Source organism: Squalius cephalus, assembly GCF_949319135.1.
Source record: "Squalius cephalus genome assembly, chromosome: 4".
In the NCBI taxonomy this organism is placed as follows: Eukaryota; Metazoa; Chordata; class Actinopteri; order Cypriniformes; family Leuciscidae; genus Squalius; species Squalius cephalus.
In genome coordinates this window covers 12,587,931-12,594,637 of record NC_137125.1, presented here as the reverse complement: position 1 = coordinate 12,594,637, position 6,707 = coordinate 12,587,931, and positions in this window count along the sequence as shown.

The window sequence follows — 6,707 nt, the reverse complement described above, 5'->3', positions numbered from 1 at the left end:
CTTTCCTCACCCAACTCACACCCATACAGTCTCCATTCCCCCCACAACCATCCACACCCCTTCCATCAACTACCCCTCAACCCAACCCACTCTTTACACACTTGTATACTCATCTGTACCCCACACTCTCTCCCACACCCACTAACAATGTGACACCAACCCATAACCCATAGACTCACTAACATCCTGTAACCCTACCAAAAAGCAACCAAACACTTACTAAATACCCCAGCTTCTTATGTTTAATATTGAGATTTAAAAAAAAAAAAATACAGGTCTTATGTGGTAGCCAAAGTACTTAAAGGAACAGCACAACATTTAGTATAGCAACCACCTGGAATATATTCTGTATACGTTTTTTTCTTCTGTGGGACATAATAGAAGATATTTTGAAGAATGTTTGAGTGGTTTTGTTTTCATACAATTGAAGCTTGTTTATTTTGTGTCTTGAAGATCCACATAGGAGGAACATTTAGATCAGAAAAGAGGTGTGGAAGAAGATTAATTCAGCTACAAAGGATTCTCTCTATGTCAAAGAAATGGCTGTGGCACTGTGGGGGACAAATCCTTTAAAAAGCTTCTATGCCACAAGTTTTGAGATGTAATAAAAATTTTCTAATCATTCATTCATTCATTCATTCATTCACGTACTTTATGTAACCATAACCAATTTTGTTTAAATGGTTTTAATGTTTGTAAAACTGTTAATGTTTAGATATCTTTATTCATAGTCATCCATTTATACTTATCTGTACTGGTCAGTTACCCGGTTGATACAGTTAGCTTCTTGCTATATGAATGTAAATGAATGTAAACATCTGTTTTTGGTTAAAATTTTGGAAAAGCTGTGAATGGACTACAAAAAATACCAGTGACATTTGGCAGGGAGAAAGGAATCGTGGATGCTTTGGAAAAAAACAGGATCCAAAATAAGTGTAATGTTCTGCCTTAACCACATCATATAAATTGTTGTATATTGGGTAAATGGACATGGTAAGGGATTATGTGAAGGTCCTACAACACAGGTAAATAATTCCTCCTCTCCAGAAGAGATTGATGCCCACTCTTATGCCTTCACAAACAGATTATGTTTATAACTTTGATCAACAAAAGTGTTGGGATCAGGTTAGTGATTTGGGGAATTCTTGACAGGTGTCAGAGTGTTGACTCGAACTGCAGGTGTTTAAGTAAGTACAACATTTATTGAAGACAGCATGATATTATTTTCATGGCCATAAACACTAATATCCTAATGCTGATTCAAGACTTCTATACAAGCATGTAGCTGTAATTGGCATGATTAGGGAATCAAGTTATGTCCTGTTACATCTTACATAACTCTAGGTGCTTCTAGAGGACGCAGTGATATAAAGGATTTAAAATATCATCCTACATATGTGTAACCGGTCCTACTTGACCCGTTCCGACGGGATTCTTTTAAAATACTTGCTGCTGTTATCCCTGATTGTCCATCTTTGCTGATGTTATAACTTGTTGTTACATCAATGAAGGCATGTCCCGCTCCTTGCCCATTACCTAAATCTAAAAATGATCATATCAACGAGTTCCTTTGCCCATATAATCTTTAAGCTAATAAGGTTAAGCGTATTTGGCTGACTGTCCACAGTGAAGGGGCTCGAAGAAGCAGCTTCAACTCAAGCTTAGATACACCCCCCAGTGGGACTACTAATGCTTGGATGATGAGTATGAGATGCCTAAATTATTTTGGTGGAGTTGGGGAGGTGGAGGAATGCCAAAACAGCTGATGCCAGAGCAAGGTGAGCGGCTGCTTAAATGCTCCAGCAGTTAATTGAAAGATTAGATGGGTTCACTACTCCCGAAATTACATTTGTGAACTTCCCTTAAAAGGCATATTGCAGGTTTTTTTATTTAATTTTTTTATTAATATATAACCTTGTATATAACCTTGTATGAAAATAGCATTTCATTACAGAAATTATATCTGGTAATGATATCTGGAATGATATCAGAAATGATATCTTCACTCTTATAAGAGTCATTTTATAATACGAAAAAAAAAACATTCTGGTAATTTTTTAATAACTCTTATAATACGTACTAGAGCACATTCACACATGCGCACTCTTCAAAAATATATTTTTGATATCATAAGAGTGAAATTCACTCTTCAGAAATTATATCTGAGGACTATTTCTCATTTTGGTTATTTTTACTCTTCAAAAATGATGCTTTAAATCTCTTGACAACTAAAAGACGTAAATTACATTTGTATGTATTGTAAATAAAATGTATAGATCGCACTGAATGTCAGCTTGCTTATTTGTTTCAAGATAAGGATTTGTTGAGTCCACATGTCATGCAAACAAGAAACTCTGCTTCTAACCGTTGTTCCAACCACACAACTTTGTGATGCTGTTTGCAAATGTTCATTGGAACGATGTTTTTGGGAAACACAGACTCGCTGCACTATTCTGACAACGACGGAAATTGCAACCATAGTTGGCTAACGATGCTTTTGGGAAACACAGCCCTGGTTTTCAAGATAAAACCCTCATTGACTAATAACACAACGAAGATATGAATGAGAGGATATGAGATATGAAGATGAACTCATAGATATGAATGAACTCATTTAAGTTCAAACAGCCAAAGAGTAAAAAAAAAACATGAACAAGATCTGAGAGAAATCCCACCTCATTGTTATCGTACAGTCATGCCTCATCTTAAGCCCAGAATGTGTGTTTATGCAGGATCAACTGTAGCAGTTAACCTGGAGAGTGTAGCTAATGGTTCAGCGCTAATAAAGGATGTTCGGCAGTTTTCCCCAGAGCATCAGACCTTTTCACTGGAGCCATTTCACTCCCTCCTCCTGCACTTTGCACCAAAACACACTGGGTTCTCCTTCCTAGGGATGTACAGCAGGTAAGTGTGTGATGGTGAAAGAATGAGTACTTTCTGAAACTAATGCAGTCTAACAAAGCAGCCCAACATTCAGTTAATGTGTGGTAAGAGATGCTACGCAAAGATTGTTCATTTTCGAAAACAGCATTGCACACCGCTCTTAAAAATGAATATTATGACAGCTGTATTCTACCATTTTTTAATTCAGCTTTTCTAAAGGTGATTTGATGCCTATATCTTGCATAATGTGCTGTTGAATTAAATGATTGTGAAATAAAATATCAGGGCTGTTTTGGCAGCAAAAGGAGAACCAACACAATATAACCTGATTGGTGTATATTTTAACAGTTGCAATGTTGTGTTTTGAGTTAGGTATTAACACTTGTGGACATCTGTTTTACAAAATGTGCCCTGTCTTAATTTAATTCATGAACATATACTACATAAACTTGTAATGCATTTATTTGTTTGTTATTGGTCTGCAGCCGAAACTTATTATTATTATCATAAATAGTTCTATAATTCATTTTCAATCTGTGCAAAACCACTTTAACTTTTAATGTTTGTGTTGGCTGTTTTTACTTATAAAGTTTTTATACAGTAAGCCAATTGTGATTGTGATTATTTTTGTATTCATTATTACCAAAATGGGGCCATTTAAAGTCTTTATAAAGTCCCTCTTCCTCTGGAAACTGTCTCCTAATGGCTCACACACACAACACATGCAGGTAAGGGTCTAAATACTAGCTTTGCTATTGCCTGATACATGATACACGGCTCCTACACAATTTCCATTTTAAAATTCCATACTGTTCCAGACTCTACACATTTTTCCGACTATTATTAAGTATAAGTCAATTAATACCAAACCCAGTCCATTTCAAAGCAGAGCATTTTATTAAAACTGCAATGCTAAAGCAGTGCAATGTTATTCATTTTTGTGATTTTGTAAATTTAAATAACTGTAAATGTCCCCTGCAGAAACAGAAGGGATGTTCATGTACAATTAACCAGAAAATTAGAAAGTAGAGCTAAAGTCCATTGACATTGCTTAATTGGCTATTAGGTACAGCACACTTGTAAAGACTGTTTTTTTCATTTTTTGGTGAACTATCCCTTTAAGAACTCCACCATTGACTCGTTTTTTTTTCTCAAACTAAACTTGCTTTCTCAAAACTACAAAGTGCTGTGTTAACCACTGTTGAACTCTGAACAGTAAGGAACACACACACAGGTCTGACCTGTACTGCCATAGCTAGGCTACAAGTTTTTGTTTTGTTTTTCATTTCATTGATTTTCATGTAAACGTTTTTGTCATATTTCAGTAGCTCTTGTTCTTTATCTTTTGCAGCTTTCCTAAGGGCATATGATTTTGCAATCACAGAGATATTGTCACTGGCTTCATCTGCAGATGTCATAAGTGCATTTATGTTGTTGTGAAGCTTTCTTCTCTTCATCTTCATTTGGTCCACCTCATCCTGTAATACTTGCCATTTCTTTGTTTTTTTGTGTGTGCTCCCTCTTTTTGTTTTCCTCATCAAGGTATGCATGGTATCTCTTTCTTGCACAGCCAGCAGACTGTAGTAGTTCTTTGGTCATCCCTACATTAGCTACCCCACCCACATGGTGCAGGTGGTCTACTATTACCCGCCGGGCAATCAAGGTTCTCTCCTTTATGTTTGCAACAGTGATGTTCTTATTAACAGAGAACCCTCTTTCCACTGAAGCCTGACCATGGGACAGCAGGAGAACCTTTTGGACGATTTCCCACAGATCTTTGAATGCATGCTCTTTTGCCAGCTGTGCATGAAAGGTGTCCAGTCTGGAGCACCTTCACTCATTTTGCAGACCACAGCAAAGTCTCTGAACTGGTTGAGGATTGTGTCACACTTGTTCTCTCTGACCTTCCCAGCACTGGAGATGATCTGCAGGCACAGCCTCAGTTGTTTCTCACAAAGGCCAGACTTCTCTTTTATCTTCTGTGGATCCAGCCATGCCTAGTTTCTAACCAGTGTGTACTTCAGAGGGCATTTCTCTAGCAGGTTTCTGACAAGGAACTCCTTGGTCACTTTTCTAACTGTGAGGACATCTAGCTCAGAAACCTTCTTCCTCACCCTCAGCTCTGAAAGTTGTTTGTCTGCAACAAATCCTATGTTGATAAGGGAGGCATCTTTATGGTTTGATCGATCTTTAAAGTCTTCTGAGAAGAATTTCACTGCGGTCTTCATCCTCTTAAGTATATCATCTTTGACAAATCTCTGAAGAAAGTAGATCAATGTGGTAAAAATATCATCTGCCAAAAAAAGGTAGTGTGGGCTTCTCAGTTTGATGCTTTATTAGAAAAGGCTGGCATTCTTGAGCAACTGGGAGGAAGATGTTGGCTTTTACCAAAAACATGGAGTCAGTGCATGCCTTCTCAACAGACTCAAAAGACTTGTTTTTTTGGACGTGGTATCTTAGAGGCTTTAACATTAGCAACATATGTCTGGATCTGTGGCCATAATGTAATGGCTCTTTCTAACACTGTGACATTTTCAAACCATCTATGTTGACAGTACCTGAGAGGGAAAACAGTTTAAAGGCACACTATGCAGCTTTCCGTTTTTGTCAAACAGCGACCCCTAGAGTCGCTGTGGAGTACTTGTATTTAACGTTACTCTCGTAAATAGCACTCGTGCAGAGCCGTCTCTGCACTCACGGCCTGATCCCTTCTGCCCTCTATACCGGTACCTGTTCAGTAGGATGGAAGCTGTAATGAGTGGAAATAAGGTGTGGCCCCTTTAAGAGCTGCGCGCGCCCTGTTGAACTGTCGGACTTGGCAGTCTGTATTGTATGTGCACCTCGAACACCCGTATGCGGGTTATTTCAGTTTGATGCTCATTCTTATCCTACTTTTGTTTATCAAGTAAAGCTGTGGACGGTAGAACAGGGCTGCGTTCAGCCCCGACAAAACGTTGCACAACGTTTTTTAAACAGAAACGGTGATGCGTTGAACACACTGTTCTGATGACGCATGAGTTGCAACTATGGCAAGCTGAGAAGGCCATTCTTTGTGTTATTTGTGAAGAATTTTCGGAGCCTGATGAAGTTGGTATAAATATGTGTTTAATACTAAAAAATATGCCCGATGTTACAGTTACTGCACTTGCCGCCCAGAACAAAAGAGAACATCCCAATCGAGTGAAGGGATTGCTGAAACTGAAATGGAAGCACACATCTTACCTAATTTAAAATAAAACACATCTGTTTAGCCTCACATACTGACTCTATTTGTAGTTCATACTGTTTTAATACCCTGTATTTTCTTTCTCATTTTTAGGTAAAGCAATTAATTACCAATGTTTAGCCTATTTCTATACCAAATGTCATACACTTGCAATGAAGCTAAAAATATAAACAACTATCATTATGTATCCTATACTTTTACAATAAAACTTACGACAAACATGTCTTCTAATATCCTCAGTTGTTGCGTATACCGAGCTGCATTGAACACATTTGTAAATTACTTTCCTTGAACCCATTGTGCGAGTTCACTTTAATACCACGTGCTTTATATACATTTTGCAGTTCTGACACACCCACCAAACAAGAGAAAACGTATCTCAAACCCCGTTGCACACCGGTGCACGCCGTTTCCAGGAAACATGACGTTCAACCCGGAAACCGTAGCAGAACGTTGCGCACCGTTTTGAACTTGAACATGCCCCAGGTGACAGACAGTTACACGAGTTCGATTGGGGAATAAAGTGCAAGTTGTGAGATGCCAATCGCCTCCGTGAGTCTGTCTGGCCTCTGTAATAACTTAATCTGTGAGCTATCCC